Here is a 27,517-nt window from a genome sequence, read left to right as displayed (position 1 = left end):
CAAATTCCCAGTATGCATTCTCTACTTTCTTATACCTCATGGAACTTTTGATTCTAATTCTCACTTTTCTATAAAATTCATGTTTTCCCACAAAAAATAACCATATAATTCTATAATTTATGATAGAAAATTAATTACTGCTATCAATTTTGTATACAACCCATTCCTATGTTCTAATTGTAAAAATATAAAAATATAATGTAGCAGTTTCCAGAAGCAAATAAATAGGTAAGTAGAAGGAATCAAAATAGTAAAACACAGAGCCTAGCAGACACAGGACCTACTCCTGTTTTGGAACTACATCTTCCTTCTAATCTGCTTCTGCACATTGGTCAGATTGGCAGGCCCCATCCCCACCCCTACTCTGAAGCCTGCCTCTGTCCAAGAAGGTATGCCATTAGCAATGACACAGGAGATCTTCTTTAACCAGAGATACAGTCATTCCACTCCACACCTCCATCTGCAAATGGGGAAGATCCTGCTCATGGAACTCAAAGCCTGCCTGTCTCACAGGAAGTTTACCCTTATCAGGAAAACAGATAGTCTGCCTTAACCATGGACACACAGAAGATGATTGCTCTAACCAGGGACAGAGGAGGCCTGCCCTACCAAAGGATGCAGGAAATCTTCCTAATCAGATAAAGCACTGCTTGCTTCCAGGAGGCTAGCTTTTATCCATGTCAACGAGTTCAATCTGCCTCCAAGGAGGCAAGAAATTTTAGGGATACTCAGGCCAGTTAACATCAGGGAAAACCACATAATGAATGGCAAGCCCAAGAATATAATCAACAGAGGCAAAGAAAATCAGCACTGTCACAATCCAGTTCTTCAAATACAGCAAGCTCTTGATACCCTAACACAGCTGAAAAACAAGATTCTGACCTAAAATACCATCTCATGAACATTATATAGACATTTACATTTACATAGGATATAAATAACTCTCTTAAGAAAATACAGGAAAACACAGGAAAAAGTGTAGAATCCCTTAAAGATGAAATAAATAAAACCCTTAAAGAAATAGTGGATAATACAATCAAGCAGGCAAAGGAATAGAGCAAAGTGGTCCAAGATAGAAACAATAAAGAAATCACAAATGGAGGCAACCCTGGAAATGGAAAACCTAGGAAAGAGATGTGGAGCAACAGGAGCATATGAAATATAATACAAGGTATAGAAGAAAGGATCTCAGGTATAAAAGATGCCATAGAAGATGGTGACACATCAGTCAAAGAAAATACAAAGTATAAAAAGCTCCTCACTCAAAACAGATGGGAAATTCAGGATAGAATGAGAAGATCAAATCTAAGAATAATATGAATAGCAGAGTGAGAAGATTCACAGCTCAAAGGACCAGAAAACATCTTCAACAAAATCAGAAGAAAAACACAACCTTCTCTAGTCTAAAGAAAGAGATGGCCATAAACATACAAGAAGCCTACAGAATACCAAATAGATTGGACCAGAAAAGAAAATCCTCTGATCATATAATAAAGAAAACACCACTTGCAGAGAAAAGCTATACAGGGAAAAAGGAAGAGCTATCACAATTATACCAGACATCTAAATAGAGAGTCTAAAAGTCAGAAGATCCTGACAAGATGTCAGTAATATGTTAAGAGGATACAAATACCATGCCAAGCTACTATACCCAGCAAAACTTCCAATCACCATGGATGGAGAAACCAACATATCCCATGATAAAACTAACTTTAAACAATATTTTTCTACTAATCCATCCCTGCAGAGGACACAGGAAGGAAAACTCCAACACAGGGAGTTTAACTACATCCCAGAAAATGTAAGAAATTAAATATCTCACAACAAACTCAAAGAAGAGAATCACATACACATAATACCACACCTAACAACAAGTTACAGTCATTAGTATTTCATATCTGTCAACATAAATGGGTTGATTTCTGCAATAAAAAGTCACATACTAATAGACTGAATATGCAATCAGGATCCTGAATTTTGCTGTATAAAAGAAACAACCTCAGTCACAAAGACAGACACTACCTCAGATGAAATGAAAGTACTGAAAATAAATTCTCCAAGCCACTGTTCCTCAGAAACAAGTGGGAATAGTCATTATAATATCCAAGAAAATAGACTTTCAACCAAAAGTTATCAAAAGAGATGGAGAAGGCCATTTCATATTCATCAAATTAAAGTACACCAAGAGGAAGTCTCAATCCAGAATATCTATGACCCAAACTCAAGGACACACATATTTGTAAAAGAAACTTTACTGAAGCTCAAAATGTACATTGAACCTCACATAACAATATTGAGAGACCTCAACACCACACTGTTATCAATGGTCAGTTTATTGAAACAGAAAATGAAAAGAGACACATTGAGACTAACAGACATTTGAAACAAATGGACTTAACAGATATCTACAGAACATTTCATCCCCAAAACAAGAGAACATACCTTCTTCTCAACACTGGATGGAAACATCTCCAAAACTAACCATATAAATGGTTACAGAACAAGTCTCAACAAATGCAGGAAGATTGAAATAATCCCATGCATTCTATGAGATCACCAAGAACTAAGGCTGAACTTGAATAACAACAGAAAGTGCACATATTCATGGAAACTGAACAACTATCTACTCAAAGATAACTTAATCAGGAAAGAAATAAAGAAATAAATTAAAGGCTTTATAGAATTCAGTGAAAATGAAGACACAGAATATCCAAGCTTATAGGACACAGTGAAAGCAATGTTGAGAGGAAAATTCATAGCACTGAGAACCTTCATAAAGAAGTCAGAAATTTCCCACACTAGCAGCTTGACAGCATATCTGAAAAGTCTAGAACAGAAACAAGTAAACACAACCAAGGGGGCTTGACAGCAGGAAATACTCAAACTGATGGCTGAACTCAACAAAATAGAAACAAAGAGAATAATACAAAGAATCAAGACAACCAAAATGTGGTTATCTGAGAAAATTAACATGATAGATAACCTCTTAGCCCCATTACCTAAAGGGAACACAGACAGTATAAAAACTAACAAAATTAGCAGAATCATAAAAGAAAAGGAAGACAACAGAAACTAAGGACATTAAAAAATATCATCAGATTCTACTATAAAAGCCTATACTCAGCAAAACTGGCAAATCAAAATGAAATGGATTATTTCCTAGATAGATACCATGTATCAAAGTTAAATCAAATGTGGTAGACTACCTAAACAGTTCTATCACCCCTATGGAATTATAAGTAGTCATTAAGAAAATATCACCCCCTCTCTCTCCCCCATCTTTGCTCCCCCTCAAAAAAACAAAGCCCAGGGCCAGAAGATTTTAGTGCAGAATTCTAGCAGACCTTCAAAGAAGAGTTAATACCAATACTACTTAAACTATTCAACAAAATAGAAACAAAAATAATACTACCTACTTCATTTTATGAAGCCACAGTCACTTTGATACCTAAACCACAAATAGACCCAATAAAGATAGAGAATGTCAGACTAATTTCCCTTACGAATATTGGTGCAAAAATACTCAATAAATTTCTCAAGACTGAATCCAAGAATACATTAAACCATCTTTACTATGTTCATTCCAGGGATACGGGAATGATTCAATATATGCAAATCCATCGCTGTAATACACTATAAAAAAAAACGAATGGGAAAAATCACATGATCATCTCAGTAGATACTGAAAAGGTCTTCCATGAAATATAACACCCCTTCATGTTAAAAGTCTTTGGGAGATCAGGAATTCATGGCAAATACTTAAATATAATATAATAAATATATAGCAAACTAACAGCCAAAATCAAATTAAATTTAGAGAAACTATAAGCAATTCCACTAAAACCAGGTACAAGACAAGGTAGCTCCTTCTTTTCGTATCTATTCAATGTAGCATTTAAAGTTGTAGCTGGAGCAACTTGACAACAAAATGAGATCAAGGGGATACAAATTAGAATTGAAGAGGTCAAATATCACTACTTGTCAATGATAAAATCATATACATAAAAATCACCAAAATTCTGCCAGCAACCTCCTGCAGTGGAAAAATACCATCAGCAAAGTAGTGGAATATAAAAATAACTCAAACACATCAGTATCCTTCCTTTATACAAATGAAAAATGGGTTGAAATTAGGGAAACACAACTTTTTCCAATAGCCACAAATAGTATAAAATAACTTGTTGTAACTCTTACCAAACAAATGAAATATCCGTATGTGATGATTTGCATATGCTTGGCCCAGGAAGTGTCACTATTAGAAGGTGTGGCCTTGTTGGAGGAAGTGAGTCACTGTGGGAGTGGGTTTGAAGACCCTCCTCCTAGCTGCCTGATGATGGTCAGTCTTTTTCTGGCTTCCTTCAGGTGAAGATGTAGAACTCACCTCCATGCCGCCTGGATGCTGCCAGACTCCTGCCTTCATGGTAATGGACTGAACCTCTGAACCTGTAAGCCATCCCCACTTAAATGTTCTCCTTTATAAAAGTTGTATTGATCATGGTGTCTGTTCACAGCAACAAAACCCTAACTAAGACACTGTATGACAAGAACTCCAAATCCCTGAAGAAAAAAAATGAAAGAAGACCTCAAAAGATGGAAAGAACTCAAGCCATATACAGCAAACCAGTTGCTAACATTAAACTAAATGGAGAGAAACTTGAAGCAATCCCACTAAAATCAGGAACTAGACAAGGCTGCCCACTCTCTCCCTACTTATTCAATATAGTTCTTGAAGTTCTAGCCAGAGCAATCAGACAACAAAAGGAGATCAAGGGGATACAGATCGGAAAAGAAGAGGTCAAAATATCACTATTTGCAGATGACATGATAGTATATTTAAGTGATCCCAAAAGTTCCACCAGAGAACTACTAAAGCTGATAAACAACTTCAGCAAAGTGGCTGGGTATAAAATTAACTCAAATAAATCAGTTGCCTTCCTCTATACAAAAGAGAAACAAGTCGAGAAAGAAATTAGGGAAACGACACCCTTCATAATAGACCCAAATAATATAAAGTACCTCGGTGTGACTTTAACCAAGCAAGTAAAAGATCTGTACAATAAGAACTTCAAGACACTGAGGAAAGAAATTGAAGAAGACCTCAGAAGATGGAAAGATCTCCCATGCTCATGGATTGGCAGGATTAATATAGTAAAAATGGCCATTTTACCAAAAGCAATCTACAGATTCAATGCAATGCCCATCAAAATACCAATCCAATTCTTCAAAGAGTTAGACAGAACAATTTGCAAATTCATCTGGAATAACAAAAAACCCAGGATAGCCAAAGCTATCCTCAACAATAAAAGGACTTCAGGGGGAATCACTATCCCTGAACTCAAGCAGTATTACAGAGCAATAGTGATAAAAACTGCATGGTATTGGTACAGAGACAGACAGATAGACCAATGGAATAGAATTGAAGACCCAGAAATGAACCCACACACCTATGATCACTTGATTTTTGACAAAGGAGCCAAAACCATCCAATGGAAAAAAGATAGCATTTTCAGCAAATGGTGCTGGTTCAACTGGAGGGCAACATGTAGAAGAATGCAGATCGATCCATGCTTATCACCCTGTACAAAGCTTAAGTCCAAGTGGATCAAGGACCTCCACATCAAACCAGACACACTCAAACTAATAGAAGAAAAACTAGGGAAGCATCTGGAACACATAGGCACTGGAAAAAATTTCCTGAACAAAACACCAATGGCTTATGCTCTAAGATCAAGAATCGACAAATGGGATCTCATAAAACTGCAAAGCTTCTGTAAGGCAAAGGACACTGTGGTTAGGACAAAACGGCAACCAACAGATTGGGAAAAGATCTTTACCAATCCTACAACAGATAGAGGCCTTATTTCCAAAATATACAAAGAACTCAAGAAGTTAGACCGCAGGGAAACAAGTAACCCTATTAAAAAATGGGGTTCAGAGCTAAACAAAGAATTCACAGCTGAGGAATGCCGAATGGCTGAGAAACACCTAAAGAAATGTTCAACATCTTTAGTCATAAGGGAAATGCAAATCAAAACAACCCTGAGATTTCACCTCACACCAGTGCGATTGGCTAAGATCAAAAACTCAGGTGACAGCAGATGCTGCCGAGGATGTGGAGAAAGAGGAACACTCCTCCATTGTTGGTGGGATTGCAGACTGGTAAAACCATTCTGGAAATCAGTCTGGAGGTTCCTCAGAAAATTGGACATTGAACTGCCTGAGGATCCAGCTATACTTCTCTTGGGCATATACCCAAAAGATGCCTCAACATATAAAAGAGACACGTGCTCCACTATGTTCATCGCAGCCTTATTTATAATAGCCAGAAAATGGAAAGAACCCAGATGCCCTTCAACAGAGGAATGGATACAGAAAATGTGGTACATCTACACAATGGAATATTACTCAGCTATCAAAAACAACGAGTTTATGAAATTCGTAGGCAAATGGTTGGAACTGGAAAACATCATCCTGAGTGAGCTAACCCAATCACAGAAAGATATACATGGTATGCACTCATTGATAAGTGGCTATTAGCCCAAATGCTTGAATTACCCTAGATCCCTAGAACAAAGGAAACTCAAGACGGATGATCAAAATGTGAATGCTTCACTCCTTCTTTAAATGAGGAAAAAGAATACCCCTGGCAGGGAAGGGAGAGGCAAAGATTAAAACAGAGACTGAAGGAACACCCATTCAGAGCCTGCCCCACATGTGGCCCATACATATACAGCCACCCAATTAGACAAGATGGATGAAGCAAAGAAGTGCAGACCAACAGGAGCCGGATGTAGTTCGCTCCTGAGAGACACAGCCAGAATACAGCAAATACAGAGGCGAATGCCAGCAGCAAACCACTGAACTGAGAATAGGTCCCCCGTTGAAGGAATCAAAGAACTGGAAGAGCTTGAAGGGGCTCGAGACCCCATATGTACAACAATGTCAAGCAACCAGAGCTTCCAGGGACTAAGCCACTACCTAAAGACTATACATGGACTGACCCTGGACTCTGACCCCATAGGTAGCAATGAATATCCTAGTAAGAGCACCAGTGGAAGGGGAAGCCCTGGGTCCTGCTAAGACTGAACCCCCAGTGTACTAGTCTATGGGGGGAGGGCGACAATGGGGGGAGGGTTGGGAGGGTAACACCCATAAGGAAGGGGAGGGGGGAGGGGGATGTTTGCCCGGAAACCGGGAAAGGGAATAACACTTGAAATGTATATAAGAAATACTCAAGTTAATTAAAAAAAAAATGGAAAGAACTCCCATGCTCATTGAATGGTAAGATTAACATATTGAAAATGGATATCTTACCAAAGGCAATCTACAGATTCAGAGCAATCCACATCAATATTCCAACACAATTCTTCACAGACATGGAAAGACTAATTATCAACTTCAGATGGTAAAACAAAAAAAAATGGAAAATACCCAAAACAATTTTGAATACTAAAAGAACTTCTGGTGGAATCACCATTATTCACTGAAAGCTATACTACGCAGCAGTAGTAATCAAAACTGCATGGTAGTATTGGTAATAATCAGACAGGTTAAATAATGGAATAGTGTCTAAGACAAAGAAATAAACCCCCAAACCTTTGGACACTTGATCTTTCACAAAGAAGCCAAGTTTATACAGAGGAAAAAAAGAAAGCATCTTCAACAAATAGTGCTGATGTAACTTGACGTAACTGGCCATCTGGATGTAGAAGAATGAAAATAGACCCATATTATCACCTTGTAAGCCCAAGTCTAAGTGGATTAAGGACCATAACATAACAGCAGATATACTGAATCCAAAGAGTAGAAAGTGGAAAAGAGCCTTGTACTCATTGGCATAGGGAGAAAATTCCTGAACTGAACACCAATGGCTCAAGCTCTAAGACTAACAATTGACAAATGCAACTTCATAAAACTGAAAAGCTTCTGAAAAGCATAGAACGCAATCAACACAACTAATCTACAACCTACAGGTAGGAAAAAAAATCTCTTCACTAACCCTACATCCATAGAGAGTTATATCCAAAATATATAAATAATTCAAGAACTTAACCTCTAAAAACTGTATAACCCAATTAAAAATGGAGTACAGCACTAAGCAGAGAATTCTCAGCAGAGGAATATTGAATAACTGAAAAGCAGTTAAGGAAATGTTCAAATTCCTTGGTCATCAAGGAAATGAAGACCAAAACTATCCTAAGATTCCACTTTACACCAAACAGAATGGCTAAGATCAAAACCTCAAGTGACAGTACACGCTAGCAAGGATGTGCAGACAGAGGAAAACTCTTCCCATTGCTGGTCAAATTGAAAACTTGTGCCACCACTCTGGAAATCAATCTAGCAGTTTCTCAGAAAAGTGGAAATAACTCTTCCTGAAGACCCAGTTATGCAACTCATGGGCATACCCTCAAAAGATTTTCTATCATAGTTCAAAGACATAAACCCCATTATGTTCCTAGTAGCCTCATTTGCAACAGCCAGAAGCTGGAAACAACCCACGTGTCTCTCAACAGAAGAATGAATACAGAAATTTTGGTTTATTTACACAATGGAATACGATTCAGCTATTAAAAGTAAGGATATCACAAATTTTGCAGGCAAATATCATCCTAAGTGAGGTAGCCCAGAAACAAAGGGATATGCATGGTGTGTGCTCACTGATAAGGGGATATTAGTCAAAAAGTAAAAGAAAATACTAATGATACAACTTACAGACTGTAAAGTTTAATAAACAGGAAGGCCCAAGTGAGGATGTTTGGATCCCACTTAGGTGTGGAAACAAAATAATCATGGGAAGAAGAGGGCAGGAACAATCTGGGTAGAATAGGGAATGGGAAGGGGAAAATGGGAACAGGATCAGGCATGGGTGGGGGGACAGGAGGGAAACTCAGAAGACCAGGAGAATGATTGAAAATATGCAGCCTCTGGGGGGTGGGAGGCAGATGGACCCTCTAGAAAGTCCCAGAAACCTTGGAGGTAAGACAATCTTAGGACTCATTTGAGGTGCCCTTAGCCAAAATGACCAAGAGTGGGGAAAGGGAACCCAAAGAGTCTACCTCCAGTAGATAGGGAAAAATAGTAAAATTTTTGACTTAGATCATTTCTCTCTAATAGAACTGCTGGGACAAAAATGGAGAAGAGATTGAAGGAAAGGCTTTCCAGTGACTAGCCCAACTAGGGGTCCATTTGGTGTGGGGAGAGCATCAAGGCCTGACAGTACTACTGATGCTGTGATGTGCTCATAGACATGAGCCTAGCATGGCTGTCATCTGTGAAGACCTACCAGCAGCTGATTGAGACAGATGTAGATACACATACCCAACCTTTGGACAGAAGTTGCAGATGCCCATGGAGGAATTCGGGGAAGGATTGAACAAGTTCAAGGGGAGGGCAACCTCAGAGGAAGACCAGCAGTCTCAACTAAACAGATCTCTGGGAGATACCAGGAACTGAGCCACCAAGCAGTCAGCATACAGTTGCTAATCTCAGCCACCCTGCTCCCAGGCCCCCAAACTCCCCCTCTGACACATATGTAATAGAGGATTGAGTGATCTGGTCTCAGTGGGAGAAGATGCACCTAAACCTGGAGGGATCTGACACCCAGGGAAAGGGGACACCTGAATAGAGGGGTGAGGGCATCACCTCTTGGAGGCAAGGAGGAGAAAGAATGGTTTGAGGAACTGTGGTGTGACACAGAAGGGACAACCACTGCAATGTAGATAAAAAGAAAAAAAGAAACAAGAAAAACAAACAAAATGTTTTTGGCTAGTGTTCTCTACAATTCAAGTTCCAGGACATGCAGGACTACACAGAGATCCTATCTTATAGGGAAAGTGGAGGTTAAAAAAACCCATTTTTAAATACTAATACCTACTTTTTTATTTTGGAAAGATCCATGAAAGTAATATATTTTAAATATCAAAGTACGAAGTCCCACACCCGCGGATCCCGGCCCGCAGCAGCTCTCTGCTCCCAGACCCGGTGAGAGAGAGACCCAACCGCCTGGTCAGGTGGGCACTCCTGAGGCTGCAGAGCGGAAGAGACCACCAACACTGCTCACCCCTGCCCACATCCCTGGCCCAAGAGGAAACTGTATAAGGCCTCTGGGCTCCCGTGGGGGAGGGCCCAGGAGCGGCAGGACCCCTGCCACAGACACCGCCGGACCCTGAAGGAAACAGACCGGATAAACAGTTCTCTGCACCCAAATCCCGTGGGAGGGAGAGCTAAACCTTCAGAGAGGCAGACAGGCCTGGGAAACCAGAAGAGACTGCTCCCTGCACACACATCTCGGACGCCAGAGGAAAAAGCCAAAGACCATCTGGAACCCTGGTGCACTGAAGCTCCCGGAAGGGGCGGCACAGGTCTTCCTGGTTGCTGCCGCTGCAGAGAGCCCCTGGACAGCACCCCACGAGCAAACCTGAGCCTCGGGACCACAGGTAAGACCAAATTTTCTGCTGCAAGAAAGCTGCCTGGTGAACTCAAGACACAGGCCCACAGGAACAGCTGAAGACCTGTAGAGAGGAAAAACTACACGCCCGAAAGCAGAACAGTCTGTCCCCATAACTGACTGAAAGAGAGGAAAACAGGTCTACAGCACTCCTGACACACAGGCTTATAGGACAGTCTAGCCACTGTCAGAAATAGCAGAACAAAGTAACACTAGAGATAATCTGATGGCGAGAGGCAAGCGCAGGAACCCAAGCAACAGAAACCAAGACTACATGCCATCATCGGAGCCCAATTCTCCCACCAAAACAAACATGGAATATCCAAACACACCAGAAAAGCAAGATCTAGTTTCAAAATCATATTTGATCATGATGCTGGAGGACTTCAGGAAAGACCTGAACACACTTAGGGAAGCACAGGAAAACATTAATAAACAAGTAAAAGCCTACAGAGAGGAATCGCAAAAATCCCTGAAAGAATTCCAGGAAAACACAATCAAACAGTTGAAGGAATTAAAAATGGAAATAGAAGCAATCAAGAAAGAACACATGGAAACAACCCTGGATATAGAAAACCAAAAGAAGAGACAAGGAGCTGTAGATACAAGCTTCACCAACAGAATACAAGAGATGGAAGAGAGAATCTCAGGAGCAGAAGATTCCATAAAAATCATTGACTCAACTGTCAAAGATAATGTAAAGCGGAAAAAGCTACTAGTCCAAAACATACAGGAAATCCAGGACTCAATGAGAAGATCAAACCTAAGGATAATAGGTATAGAAGAGAGTGAAGACTCCCAGCTCAAAGGACCAGTAAATATCTTCAACAAAATCATAGAAGAAAACTTCCCTAACCTAAAAAAAGAGATACCCATAGACATACAGGAAGCCTACAGAACTCCAAATAGATTGGACCAGAAAAGAAACACCTCCCGTCACATAATTGTCAAAACACCAAACGCACAAAATAAAGAAAGAATATTAAAAGCAGTAAGGGAAAAAGGTCAAGTAACATATAAAGGGAGACCTATCAGAATCACACCAGACTTCTCGCCAGAAACTATGAAGGCCAGAAGATCCTGGACTGATGTTATACAGACCCTAAGAGAACACAAATGCCAGCCCAGATTACTGTATCCAGCAAAACTCTCAATTAACATTGATGGAGAAACCAAGATATTCCATGACAAAACCAAATTTACACAATATCTTTCTACAAATCCAGCACTACAAAGGATAATAAATGGTAAAGCCCAACATAAGGAGGCAAGCTATACCCTAGAAGAAGCAAGAAACTAATCGTCTTGGCAACAAAACAAAGAGAATGAAAGCACACAAACATAACCTCACATCAAATATGAATATAACGGGAAGCAATAATCACTATTCCTTAATATCTCTCAATATCAATGGCCTCAACTCCCCAATAAAAAGACATAGATTAACAAACTGGATACGCAACGAGGACCCTGCATTCTGCTGCCTACAGGAAACACACCTCAGAGACAAAGACAGACACTACCTCAGAGTGAAAGGCTGGAAAACAACTTTCCAAGCAAATGGTCAGAAGAAGCAAGCTGGAGTAGCCATTCTAATATCAAATAAAATCAATTTCCAACTAAAAGTCATCAAAAAAGATAAGGAAGGACACTTCATATTCATCAAAGGAAAAATCAACCAAGATGAACTCTCAATCCTAAATATCTATGCCCCAAATACAAGGGCACCTACATATGTAAAAGAAACCTTACTAAAGCTCAAAACACACATTGCACCTCACACAATAATAGTGGGAGATTTCAACACCCCACTCTCATCAATGGACAGATCATGGAAACAGAAATTAAACAGTGATGTAGACAGACTAAGAGAAGTCATGAGCCAAATGGACTTAACGGATATTTATAGAACATTCTATCCTAAAGCAAAAGGATATACCTTCTTCTCAGCTCCTCATGGTACTTTCTCCAAAATTGACCATATAATTGGTCAAAAAACGGGCCTCAACAGGTACAGAAAGATAGAAATAATCCCATGCGTGCTATCGGACCACCACGGCCTAAAACTGGTCTTCAATAACAATAAGGGAAGAATGCCCACATATACGTGGAAATTGAACAATGCTCTACTCAATGATAACCTGGTCAAGGAAGAAATAAAGAAAGAAATTAAAAACTTTTTAGAATTTAATGAAAATGAAGATACAACATACTCAAACTTATGGGACACAATGAAAGCTGTGCTAAGAGGAAAACTCATAGCGCTGAGTGCCTGCAGAAAGAAACAGGAAAGAGCATATGTCAGCAGCTTGACAGCACACCTAAAAGCTCTAGAACAAAAAGAAGCAAATACACCCAGGAGGAGTAGAAGGCAGGAAATAATCAAACTCAGAGCTGAAATCAACCAAGTAGAAACAAAAAGGACCATAGAAAGAATCAACAGAACCAAAAGTTGGTTCTTTGAGAAAATCAACAAGATAGATAAACCCTTAGCCAGACTAACGAGAGGACACAGAGAGTGTGTCCAAATTAACAAAATCAGAAATGAAAAGGGAGACATAACTACAGATTCGGAGGAAATTCAAAAAATCATCAGATCTTACTATAAAAACCTATATTCAACAAAATTTGAAAATCTTCAGGAAATGGACAATTTCCTAGACAGATACCAGGTATCGAAGTTAAATCAGGAACAGATAAACCAGTTAAACAACCCCATAACTCCTAAGGAAATAGAAGCAGTCATTAAAGGTCTCCCAACCAAAAAGAGCCCAGGTCCAGACGGTTTAGTGCAGAATTCTATCAAACCTTCATAGAAGACCTCATACCAATATTATCCAAACTATTCCACAAAATTGAAACAGATGGAGCCCTACCGAATTCCTTCTATGAAGCCACAATTACTCTTATACCTAAACCACACAAAGACACAACAAAGAAAGAGAACTTCAGACCAATTTCCCTTATGAATATCGACGCAAAAATACTCAATAAAATTCTGGCAAACCGAATTCAAGAGCACATCAAAACAATCATCCACCATGATCAAGTAGGCTTCATCCCAGGCATGCAGGGATGGTTTAATATACGGAAAACCATCAACGTGATCCATTATATAAACAAACTGAAAGAACAGAACCACATGATCATTTCATTAGATGCTGAGAAAGCATTTGACAAAATTCAACACCCCTTCATGATAAAAGTCCTGGAAAGAATAGGAATTCAAGGCCCATACCTAAACATAGTAAAAGCCATATACAGCAAACCAGTTGCTAACATTAAACTAAATGGAGAGAAACTTGAAGCAATCCCACTAAAATCAGGGAATAGACAAGGCTGCCCACTCTCTCCCTACTTATTCAATATAGTTCTTGAAGTTCTAGCCAGAGCAATCAGACAACAAAAGGAGATCAAAGGGATACAGATCGGAAAAGAAGAGGTCAAAATATCACTATTTGCAGATGACATGATAGTATATTTAAGTGATCCCAAAAGTTCCACCAGAGAACTACTAAAGCTGATAAACAACTTCAGCAAAGTGGCTGGGTATAAAATTAACTCAAATAAATCAGTTGCCTTCCTCTATACAAAAGAGAAACAAGCCGAGAAAGAAATTAGGGAAACGACACCCTTCATAATAGACCCAAATAATATAAAGTACCTCGGTGTGACTTTAACCAAGCAAGTAAAAGATCTGTACAATAAGAACTTCAAGACACTGAGGAAAGAAATTGAAGAAGACCTCAGAAGATGGAAAGATCTCCCATGCTCATGGATTGGCAGGATTAATATGGTAAAAATGGCCATTTTACCAAAAGCAATCTACAGATTCAATGCAATCCCCATCAAAATACCAATCCAATTCTTCAAAGAGTTAGACAGAACAATTTGCAAATTCATCTGGAATAACAAAAAACCCAGGATAGCTAAAGCTATCCTCAACAATAAAAGGACTTCAGGGGGAATCACTATCCCTGAACTCAAGCAGTATTACAGAGCAATAGTGATAAAAACTGCATGGTATTGGTACAGAGACAGACAGATAGACCAATGGAATAGAACTGAAGACCCAGAAATGAACCCACACACCTATGGTCACTTGATTTTTGACAAAGGAGCCAAAACCATCCAATGGAAAAAAGATAGTATTTTCAGCAAATGGTGCTGGTTCAACTGGAGGGCAACATGTAGAAGAATGCAGATCGATCCATCCTTATCACCCTGTACAAAGCTTAAGTCCAAGTGGATCAAGGACCTCCACATCAAACCAGACACACTCAAACTAATAGAAGAAAAACTAGGGAAGCATCTGGAACACATGGGCACTGGAAAAAATTTCCTGAACAAAACACCATGGCTTATGCTCTAAGATCAAGAATCGACAAATGGGATCTCATAAAACTGCAAAGCTTCTGTAAGGCAAAGGACACTGTGGTTAGGACAAAACGGCAACCAACAGATTGGGAAAAGATCTTTACCAATCCTACAACAGATAGAGGCCTTATTTCCAAAATATACAAAGAACTCAAGAAGTTAGACCGCAGGGAAACAAGTAACCCTATTAAAAAATGGGGTTCAGAGCTAAACAAAGAATTCACAGCTGAGGAATGCCGAATGGCTGAGAAACACCTAAAGAAATGTTCAACATCTTTAGTCATAAGGGAAATGCAAATCAAAACAACCCTGAGATTTCACCTCACACCAGTGCGATTGGCTAAGATCAAAAACTCAGGTGACAGCAGATGCTGCCGAGGATGTGGAGAAAGAGGAACACTCCTCCATTGTTGGTGGGATTGCAGACTGGTAAAACCATTCTGGAAATCAGTCTGGAGGTTCCTCAGAAAATTGGACATTGAACTGCCTGAGGATCCAGCTATACCTCTCTTGGGCATATACCCAAAAGATGCCTCAACATATAAAAGAGACACGTGCTCCACTATGTTCATCGCAGCCTTATTTATAATAGCCAGAAGCTGGAAAGAACCCAGATGCCCTTCAACAGAGGAATGGATACAGAAAATGTGGTACATCTACACAATGGAATATTACTCAGCTATCAAAAACAACGAGTTTATGAAATTCGTAGGCAAATGGTTGGAACTGGAAAATATCTTCCTGAGTGAGCTAACCCAATCACAGAAAGACATACATGGTATGCACTCATTGATAAGTGGCTATTAGCCCAAATGCTTGAATTACCCTAGATCCCTAGAACAAACGAAACTCAAGACGGATGATCAAAATGTTAATGCTTCACTCCTTCTTTAAATGAGGAAAAAGAATACCCTTGGCAGGGAAGGGAGAGGCAAAGATTAAAACAGAGACTGAAGGAACACCCATTCAGAGCCTGCCCCACCTATGACCCATACATATACAGCCACCCAATTAGACAAGATGGATGAAGCAAAGAAGTGCAGACCGACAGGAGCCGGATGTAGATCGCTCCTGAGAGACACAGCCAGAATACAGCAAATATAGAGGCGAATGCCAGCAGCAAACCACTGAACTGAGAATAGGTCCCCTATTGAAGGAATCAGAGAAAGAACTGGAAGAGCTTGCAGGGGCTCGAGACCCCAAAAGTACAACAATGCCAAGCAACCAGAGCTTCCAGGGACTAAGCCACTACCTAAAGACTATACATGGACTGACTCTGGACTCTGACCCCATAGGTAGCAATGAATATCCTAGTAAGAGCACCAGTGGAAGGGGAAGCCCTGGGTCCTGCTAAGACTGAACCCCCAGTGAACTAGTCTATGGGGGTAGGGCAGCAATGGGGGGAGGGTTGGGAGGGGAACACCCATAAGGAAGGGGAGGGAAAAAAAAAAGAAAAAAAATTTAATTAAATTAAGCAAACATAAAAAAAATAAAAATGTACAAAAAAAATATCAAATTACAAAATTTGAAAGAAACAGACATTGCTAATTTATTAGAAGAATTATAAAATATTATAAAAATAGAAAATTACTGAAGTGAGTTTTAAATAATGAGCATATTGTTGTCTTTAGATGCTAAGAAAAAGTATTTTCAATTCATGAGTCTGAGTGGTCAAAACTACATTTTAGAAAGTAAAAATGTTTAGTAAAATGACAATAGATAGAGATAGTTCCCCTCTAAGAGCCATGACATCACTAGTCCTGCGAATTTGCATAAGATGCCAGACCCGATTTCTCTCCTGTTGAGCAGACCTTAAGTCCTATTAGACAGTTGTTGGTAACTGACAAAATATTAGTGCCACGATTGCATTCTTAGGGCTGTCCTACCACCCCTGTCTTCATTGTACATTATAGGTGTCCCTGTGAAGTAGGATTACTTTTCACTTCCCTCCTTTGGATGTTTGCGTAGAAACTTCAACACAATTACCCCAAAGGTTCAGGGAACATCTCAAATGAGGAAATCTGCAGTAAGACTGTTTCTCTTAGAAAAGAGAAGCTACACCAATGGTAGCACAACAGTCTGACTGAGAGCAGGGATGGTCTCAGCATGCAGAACGACACCTGTGAGTTTGTGGACCTGTACGTGCTGCGGAAATGATCCACGAGAAAAGTGCATCATTGCTGCCAAGGACCATGCATCCATCTAGATAAATGTGGCCGAGTTGACCGTGGTACAGGGCAGTTTAGTGGCCAGTTTAAAATCTACAGTATTTGTTGGGCCATTAGCAGGAGGGGTGAGTCAGATGATTGTATTCTCCGATTGGCTAAGGCTGACAGAATTGCCTCAAGATCTTTTGAACAGAAGAAATCGGGTATAATTTGTTATAAATAAAAGTAATAAGTAACTGTGGGGAAAAAAAACAAAAAAACAAAACCAAAAAAAAAAAACAAACAAAATACAAAACAAAACAGTGTGACTGATTAAAGCAGACCTGAACAAGTACAACACCAATAAGTGTGCTACCCTGGAAAGGGAAAATTTCATAGGGCTCCACTACGATGCAACCTTGAAACCATGTAGAAGTAACACTAAAGATACTGAACAAATTGTGTTTATATGTTTATTCATATATATGTATACATAATAAGATATGAAAAAGGAGGGCATGAATCTGAGGGGGTTGACAGAGAGAATATGGGAAGGGATAAGTTGTAATCAGAGTGTTACCAAAACATAAGCAACAAACAAAAAAGGATGTGAAGGTGAGAAAGATCAATGTATCAGAGACAAAGTTTGGGAAAGTTGCACTTAAGGAATCAGGGTTTGACATTATCAATATGGACTGTATTAGTTAGTTATGGATTTTTCGTGAATTTTTTAAAATGATTATTTTAGGAAACAAAAAGAGAAATGCACTGAAAACTGTAAATGGAGGGGCAATACAGCTAACTACGATCAAGAATATAATATTCCCTTGACTCCGTGTAACAGCCAGAGTTAGGGAAATGTCGTGTTTATCCTGCTTCTGTTTGTCAGGAATAGTGTTGAAAGTGAATATACTGATTTTTGCTTATTATTGATTGTTGATTTTCCATTTTAAAGGTGAGGCTCTCTTTCCTTTCACTTTTTTTCTTTTGAGACAGGTTTTTTTGTTTTTCTGTTCGTTTGTTTTTTTAAATGTAGCACAGTCTGTCCTGAAACTCAGAACTCAGAGATCTACCTGGCTCTGCTTTTCAAGTGCTAAAATTAAAGATATTATGATGTAGAAATAGGAAAAAAATTGTAACTGCTTCAGATCAACAATGAGCATCTCACTGACAGACAATGCACAGAGAATAAGTAAAGTATTCTTCTTTATATGTTTATATACTATAATCATTCACACATACCTCAGCCTTTGACATGGGGAGAGTTCCAAGGACACTATTCTAGAACTACTTTATGCCAACAATGTGCAAATGGATTTGATGATCATAATGACAGTAGAGTTGAAGCAGGAACACATTGAAAGAGGGAAGCAGATCTCATATTGGTACTTCTCTTTCGTCAGAAATTGAAACTGGGACAGCAACATTAAAACCGAGGAAGCTACAACTTTGTACCCTACTACTCTCTTGTGAGTGCCCACAGACTCCTGCCTAGATTCCTTCTCTTCTTTGATTGATATTATCTATAGGTTCACAGTCAATGAGAGCCCCAATCATTTAGTGAGTTGAGGGCAGAATAGGGAAGAAGTTTTTAAAAAAGTGCTCCAATGTCTCCTACAGAGGCTTCTGCAGTGCTCTTCCTCGCTGTGTAAACATGGAATTCTCTCTTTAAGGAAAATAAATCATCTTCCAGAGAGTTTGCAGAATATGTGATGTGATTTTATCTACATTCCTTCATGAACAGTGTAGAAAGCAACTAATATTAATTATAAATAATGAGGAACAGTTAACCTGAAGATGGACCTATTACTTCAAACTTTTAAGGGAGCCAAAACCTTTGATCCTGTTGATAGTGTAACTGACTAAGAGAGTTTAAAAGATTTTACTAAGTCAAAAGAAATGGAGAGAGGATTCAGTTAATGCATGCGATATTTGATCCCAATTCATCAAATTAAACCTTTGTAATTTTCCTGGAGCAGGAGAGCATGGACAACAATATGCAGGTGCACATCATGGCAGAGACCACAAAGTATGCCATATGTCTTCCTCTATTGCTTCTTGCCTCATCAGCTTGAGAAATAGTATCGCTGTAAAGAAGAATCTCTACATAGCCTTCTATATTCACCTGACCCCAACCCCATCGCTACGGTTATAGATACCATACACACACACACATCTGTCTTTTTATGTAGGTGCTGAGAATTAAACTTGGGTTCTAAGGCTTGAACAGCAGGTGGTCTTATCCAGTGAGGAAGCAGAAGATGAAGTCAACCATGAGCAGATTGTGGAAAAGACTTGGACTTTTCTAATGGGACAGGTGGGTAAACAGGTCCTGTCTGTCACCACCTTTGAAAACATTTGCTTCTCAGGTACCTATGATCTATTGATTTCTGGCTAGTTTTTCTGTTTTTATTCAAATATACTCGACTTTCAAAGATCTCAATGATTTCCTATTTCGTTTAAAAAAAGAAAACAAAAAGTATTTTTAAAAAAGAGTCAACACTTCAATCTATTTAGCATAAGATGAGGTTGTAGATAATAGCCTTGAAAGTACCTGGGTCTGAAACCCAGTGCCAACATTAAAGAAAAACGAAAAATCCAAAGAAAATTTTCTTTTAAAAACCAAAAGAAAGAAGATACATGCAAAAGAGTATAGACTCGGTGAGCAAAGAGAAGATAAAGATAACAATGCAGAAAAGAAACAAAGAGAGAGGCTAAGTAAAGACAAGAAAGAAGAAAATGAGGTGATATTGAAAGACCACTGGGGTGGGAAAGACCTCCACTCAAATCTCGAGACAATGCAACCCCCCAAGAACTCACGGGAAACCGGTCTTGATGTAATGAACAAGAGGTGTATTTGAGGAACCAGAGCTCTGGGGACGATGCATATCTCATACAGGAGACAGAGGAGTTGACCCTGAGCCCAATTAGGGGAAGGTATTTATAGAGAAAATTTCATAGGTAGTTGGTAACACTTACACAAAGCAATTTCATTGGTTTGTAACTTGGGCTCAGTTCAACTCTAGGCTACCCTGCTTCTGGGGCAAGCTGACCCTAGCTCTTGTTTTTCTCAGGACTGTCAAGTCAGGCCTTATCGAGGCCAGATGTTTGTGGTGGCTATAGCCAGGCTACCTCCCCAAATCATGTTATGATATTCTTTGCTGTGAGGTGCACTTGTCCTCACAGCAGGATCAGTGGGGGATAGTTTAAAATCTTTATTCTTTCAATATCAATAAGATAGACTCAGCAGAAGCTTACTGAAGGAACATTGGTTACTCAGTTGAATGAGGATTTGAAGCAGTCTACTCTGGCCTGAGATGGAAATAGGTGTGGTTTCACTCAAATGTTCATCTAAGTCCCCACTTCCTAAACAATACATGAGTGACTTTCCCTTAACCTATCTATGGCTTGAGATTTGCTTTCTCCCTCTCTCCCTCCCTACATCCCTCCCTATTCCTTTTTCCTTTCCTTTCTTAACTCCCTTTTCACTTATTTCTTTCATTTCTTCCTTCCATCCTTCATTCCTTCCTTTTAAAGAATTTCTTTCTTCTTCCCTTCCTACCTCACTCCATCATTCTTGTTTGTAGCAAGGTTTTGAAATATATTCTTAGTACATATTTTAAATACAACTGAGATTAAGAGAGACACTCAGGAAGAAGAAAAGAGCACATGCCTGCTTTCTCCAAGGATTGTTTTCTAATGTCTTTCATGTTTACTACTCTTGTGCTGTGTTCATTTCCCTTAGTGCTTAATTATGCCTGTAACCTTGAGAAGTGAAATTCTCTGTTGAAACTGTGGTGAGGTATCCCTGTCACTTAAAGAGGTAATTTTTTCCTGGTGTTCTTTCCCAGAAGATTGGTGATTTTTAACTGGCCCAATTTTGGACCTCTGATGACAGCATCTCCACAAGGACAGTAACATTTAATCACCTTGCTCTCAGAAAACAATACAAAACTAAACAAACCAAGAAGTGCAAATTACATGAGCTTCTTCTCCAAGGAATCAATTAGTAATAAGAACAGAAACTATTTTTGTCAGTCCTTGGAGCACAAAACTTATAGCAAAGTGCCATGCAGACTGAACTTCAAAGCAAGTAGAGTATAAGAAAGTTGCATGAACATTTACCCTATCACCCAGCCTCTTAGGAAGTTTTCACATTAAAAAAAAAGGTTACATAGACACACAGGACAAATTGCTAAATTAGGTGCTAAAACAGATGCCAGATGCCATAACCTCAGACACTTGCAAGAACCTCTACAGAGTCTTGACTCCTCTCTATGTCTCTCACCCCAGCCTTTTACATAAATCCTATCTAGCCACTTATCTCCCAGAGACTAAGCCAAAAACCAAAGAATATATATGACCTAGTTTGGGTCTTCAGGAACATGTGTAGCAAGAGGACTGCCTTGTATGCCATTAGGGGATGGGGATGCATTTATTCAGGTGTAAAGTCCATGCTCCAAGGAAGAGGGATGCTGGTGGGGTTGAGGTGTAGATGGGTGGGCACGTCAGTGCCCTCTCAGTGGCAGAAGGTTAGGGGGGAAAGAGGATCTATGGGAATGTGGACCAGAAAATGGGGCAACTAATGCAATGTAAATAAATAGAATAATTTACTAAGAAAGAAATAAAATGGTTCCAAAAATGAAGAAAGAAAGGAAAAAAAATCATATCCAGTATTAAATATAGCATGTAGGAAGCCTCTTAATTTGGAGAACCTTCAAGTGTAAATTGTATTTTGTAAGAAAAAAAATCCTTAATAAGACATGAGAAACTTCTGGCCAGAATAAGTACAGAATGAGTACAAATTTCTCACATATTTTGGAGCTGGTCACGAAGAGATGATTACTGTAATATGTAGAGAAAGCTCACAAATACTTTATTAGACAACAGGCTAAATTCAAATCAGAGATGCTTTAAAACAGTGTTAAGTTTCATAAAAAGAAAAATAAAGATAATTGTCCTTTTATGAATTGGGCAAATGAAAGTAAAGAAAATGAGATCTTCAAAGTGTGTGTGCACTTTGAAACAGTAACAGAGTTGAGACTGGTACTCATAGTTTAACAGTGTCACAGAAATTTAGCAAACAAAATGTCAATGCTTCTTAAGAATGGTAAGTTGGGGTGATGATGGCACATGCCTTTAATCCTGGTACTTCAGAGACAGAGGCAGGTAAACCTCTGGGAGTGCAAAGCTAGCCTAGTCTACAAAATGACTTTCAGGACTATCAGGATACATAGACAGCCACTATCTAAAAAAATAATAAAAATTAAAAAAAAAAGAAAGAAAGGAAAACAATGGCTAGGTATACTACAGAGCTACAGTAATAAAAACTGCATGGCATTGACATAAATACCGAAATGTTGATCAATGGAATTAGATTAAAGACTGAAAATTAGCCACAGTCCAGAAACCACCCAGACATGAAGGGAATCGGTCAACAGTTCTCTGCACTCAAATCCCGTAGGAGGGAAAGCTAAACCTTCAGAGGGACAGATACACCTGGGAAGCCAGAAGACACTACACTCTGCCCACATTTCTGACTCCAGAGGAAAACACCTAACACCATCAAGGACCCCAGTGCGCAGGGGCTCCGAAAAAGGCGGCACAGACCCTCCCTGTTGCTGCCTCACCGAGAGCTTAAAAGCAGCCCCCAAAGAGCCACTTGGGATGTGGGACCACAGGTAAGACCAACTTTTCTGCTCCAAGCGACCTGCTTGGTGGACTCAGGACACAGACCCACAGAAACAGCTGAAGAACAGTAGACAGGAAAGACTACACACCCAAAAGCAGAACACTCTTCCCATAACTGGCTGAAAGAAAACAGGAAAACAGGTCTACAGCACTCCTGACACACAGGCCTATAGGACAGTCTAGCCACTGTCAGAAATAGGAGAACAAAGTAACACTAGAGATAATCTGATGGAGAGAGGCAAGCACAAGAACCCAAGCAACAGAAACCAAGACTACAAGGCAACATCGGAGCCCAATTCTCCCACCAAAGCAAACACTGAATATCCAAACACACCAGGAAAGCATGATCCACATTTAAAATCACATTTGATCATGATGCTGGAGGACTTCAAGAAAGACATAAAGAATTCCCTTAGAGAAACGCAGGAAAACATAAATAAACAAGTAGAAGCCTATGGAGAGGAATCACAAAAATCCCTGAAAGAATTCCAAGAAAACACAATCAAACAGTTGAATGAATTAAAAGTGGAAATAGAAGCAATGAAGAAAAAACACAGGGAAACAACCCTGGATATAGAAAGCCAAAGAAAGAGACAAGGAGCCGTAGATACAAGCATCACCAACAGAATACAAGAGATAGAATAGAGATTCTCAGGAGCAGAAGATTCCATAGAAATCATCAACACAACTGTCAAAGGTAATGGAAAACGGAAAAAAGCTACTGGTCCAAAACATACAGGAAATCCAGGACTCAATGAGAAGATCAAACCTAAAGATAATATGTATAGAAGAGAGTGAAGACTCCCAGCTCAAAGGACCAGTAAATATCTTCAACAAAATCATAGAAGAAAACTTCCCTAACCAAAAGAAAGAAAGAGATGCCCATAAACATACAAGAAGCCTACAGAACTCCAAATAGATTGGACCAGAAAAGAAACTCCTCCGTCACATAATAGTCAAAACACGAAATGCACAAAATAAAGAAAGAATATTAAGAGCAGTAAGGGGAAAAGGTCAAGTAACATATGAAGGCAGACCTATCAGAATCACACCAGACTTCTCGCCAGAGATTATGAAAGCCAGAAGATCCTGGACAGATGTCATACAGACCCAAAGAGAACACAAATACCAGCCCAGGTTAATGTATCATGCAAAATCTCAGTTAACATAGTTGGAGAAACCAAGATATTCCATGACAAAACCAAATTTACAAAATGAAACTCTACAAATCCAGCCCGTAAAAGGATAATAAATGGTAAAGCCCAACATCAGGAGTCAAGCTACACCCTAGGAAAAGCAAGAAACCAATCGTCTTGGCAAAAACCAAAGGGAAGAAAAGCACACAAACATAACCTCACATCCAAATATGAATATAACAGGAAGCAATAATCACTATTCCTTAATATCTCTCAACATCAATGGTCTCAACTCCCCAATAAAAATACAAGGATTAACAAAGTGGATACACAATGAGTAACCTGCATTCTGCTGCCTACAGAAAACACCTCAGAGACAAAGAGAGACATTACCTCAGAGGAAAAGGCTGGAAAAAAACTTTCCAAGCAAATGGTCAGAAGAAGGAAGCTGGAGTATCCATTCAAATATTGAATAAAATCAATTTTCAACTAAAAGTCATCAAAAAAGATAAGGAAGGACACTTCATATTCATCAAAGGAAAAATCCACCAAGATGAACTCTCAATCCTAACTATCTATGCTCCAAATACAAGGGCCCCTACATACATAAAAGAAACCTTACTGAAGCTCAAAACACACATTGCACCTCACACAATAATAGTAGGAGATTTCAACACCCCACTCTCATCAATGGACAGATCATGGAAACAGAAATTAAACAGAGACATAGACAGACTAAGAGAAATCATGAACCAAATGGACTTAATAGACATGTACAGAACATTCTATCCTAAAACAAAAGGATATACCTTCTTCTCACCACCTCATGGTACTTTCTCCAAAACTGACCATATAATTGGTCATAAAACAGGCCTCAACAGGTACAGAAAGATAGAAATAATCCCACGCGTCCTATCAGACCACCACAGGCTAAAGCTGCTCTTCAATAACAATAAGAAAAGAACACCCACATATACATGTAAGTTAAACAATGCTCTACTCAATGATAACCCGGTCAAGGAAGGAATAAGGAAAGAAATTAAAGATTTCTTAGAGTTTAATGAAAATGAAGGTACAACATACCCAAATTTATGGGACACAATGAAAGTTGTGTTAAGAAGAAAACTCATAGTTCTCTGCACCCAAATCCCGTGGGAGGGAGAGCTAAACCTTCAGAGAGGCAGACAAGCCTGGGAAACAAGAAGAGACTGCTCCCTGCACACACATCTCAGACGCCAGAAGAAAAAGCCAAAGACCATCTGGAACCCTGGTGCACTGAAGCTCCCGGAAGGGGCGGCACAGGTCTTCCTGGTTGCTGCCGCTGCAGAGAGCCCCTGGGCAGCACCCCACAAGCGAACCTGAGCCTCGTGACCACAGGTAAGACCAACTTTTCTGCTGCAAGAAAGCTGCCTGGTGAGCTTGGGACACACGGAAGCAGAATTCCTCTAGGACCGGGCACGTTCTGTGTTTACCGGATCCCACACCCGCGGATCCCGTCCCGCAGAAGCTCTCTGCTCCCAGACCAGGTGAGAGAGAGACCCAACCACCTGGTCAGGTGGGCACTCCTGAGGCTGCAGAGCGGAAGAGACCACCAACACTGCTCACCCCTGACCACATCCCTGGCCCAAGAGGAAACTGTATAAGGCCTCTGGGCTCCCGTGGGGGAGGGCCCAGGAGCGGCAGGACCCCTGCCTGAGACACCTCCTGAACCTGAAAGAAACAGACCAGATAAACAGTTCTCTGCACCCAAATCCCGTGGGAGGGAGAGCTAAACCTTCAGAGAGGCAGACAAGCCTGGGAAACCAGAAGAGACTGCTCTCTGCACACACATCTCGGACGCCAGAGGAAAAAGCCAAAGACCATCTGGAACCCTGGTGCACTGAAGCTCCCGGAAGGGGCGGCACAGGTCTTCCTGGTTGCTGCCGCTGCAGAGAGCCCGTGGGCAGCACCCCACGAGTGAACTTGAGCCTCAGGACCACAGGTAAGACCAAATTTTCTGCTGCAAGAAAGCTGCCTGGTGAACTCAAGACACAGGCCCACAGGAACAGCTGAAGACCTGTAGAGAGGAAAAACTACACACCCGAAAGCAGAACACTCTGTCCCCATAACTGACTGAAAGAGAGGAAAACAGGTCTACAGCACTCCTGACACACAGGCTTATAGGACAGTCTAGACACTGTCAGAAATAGCAGAACAAAGTAACACTAGAGATAATCTGATGGCGAGAGGCAAGCGCAGGAACCCAAGCAACAGAAACCAAGACTACATGGCACCATCGGAGCCCAATTCTCCCATCAAAACAAACATGGAATATCCAAACACACCAGAAAAGCAAGATCTAGTTCCAAAATCATTTTTGATCATGATGCTGGAGGACTTCAAGAAAGACATGAAGAACTCCCTTAGAGAACAAGTAGAAGCCTACAGAGAGGAATCGCAAAAATGCCTGAAAGAATTCCAGGAAAACATAAATAAACAAGTAGAAACCCATAGAGAGGAGACACAAAAATCCCTGAAAGAATTCCAGGAAAACACAATCAAACAATTGAAGGAATTAAAAATGGAAATAGAAGCAATCAAGAAAGAACATATGGAAACAACCCTGGATATAGAAAATCAAAAGAAGAGACAAGGAGCTGTAGATACAAGAATGAAAGCACACAAACATAACCTTACATCCAAATATGAATATAACGGGAAGCAATAATCACTATTCCTTAATATCTCTCAACATCATGGCCTCAACTCCCCAATAAAAAGACATAGATTAACAAACTGGATACGCAACAAGGACCCTGCATTCTGCTGCCTACAGGAAACACACCTCAGAGACAAAGACAGACACTACCTCAGAGTGAAAGGCTGGAAAACAACTTTCCAAGCAAATGGTCAGAAGAAGTAAGCTGGAGTAGCCATTCTAATATCAAATAAAATCAATTTTCAACTAAAAGTCAACCAAAAAGGTAAGGAAGGACACTTCATATTCATCAAAGGACAAATCCACCAAGATGAACTCTCAATCCTAAATATCTATGCCCCAAATACAAGGGCACCTACATACGTAAAAGAAACCTTACTAAAGCTCAAAACACACATTGCACCTCACACAATAATAGTGGGAGATTCCAACACCCCACTCTCATCAATGGACAGATCATGGAAACAGAAATTAAACAGTGATGTCGACAGACTAAGAGAAGTCATGAGCCAAATGGACTTAACAGATATTTATAGAACATTCTATCATAAAGCAAAAGGATATACCTTCTTGTCATCTCCTCATGACACTTTCTCCAAAATTGACCATATAATTGGTCAAAAAACGGGCCTCAACAGGTACAGAAAGATAGAAATCATCCCATGCGTGCTATCGGACCACCACGGCCTAAAACTGGTCTTCAATAACAATAAGGGAAGAATGCCCACATATACGTGGAAATTGAACAATGCTCTACTCAATGATAACCTGGTCAAGGAAGAATTAAGAAAGAAATTAAAAACTTTTTAGAATTTAATGAAAATGAAGGTACAACATACCCAAACTTATGGGACACAATGAAAGCTGTGCTAAGAGGAAAACTCATAGCGCTGAGTGCCTGCAGAAAGAAACAGGAAAGAGCATATGTCAGCAGCTTGACAGCACACCTAAAAGCTCTAGAACAAAAAGAAGCAAATACACCCAGGAGGAGTAGAAGGCAGGAAATAATCAAACTCAG

At 39.8% G+C, this 27,517-nt stretch overlaps 1 long non-coding RNA gene and 1 pseudogene across 2 annotated transcripts in view; both read left to right on the top strand.

Moving 5' to 3' along the window:
* The window catches only part of LOC102549242 (uncharacterized), a 1,084,685-nt gene that overhangs the window by 495,058 nt on the left and 562,110 nt on the right, over window positions 1–27,517 (top strand). The window lies entirely within an intron of this gene.
* On the top strand, window positions 16,934–17,805 carry LOC148004481 (small ribosomal subunit protein eS21 pseudogene; annotated as a pseudogene).

Source organism: Rattus norvegicus, chromosome 7 (genome assembly GCF_021556685.1).
Source record: "Rattus norvegicus strain SHRSP/BbbUtx chromosome 7, alternate assembly SHRSP_T2T, whole genome shotgun sequence".
In the NCBI taxonomy this organism is placed as follows: Eukaryota; Metazoa; Chordata; class Mammalia; order Rodentia; family Muridae; genus Rattus; species Rattus norvegicus.
This window is presented reverse-complemented; position numbering and strand designations above follow the sequence as displayed.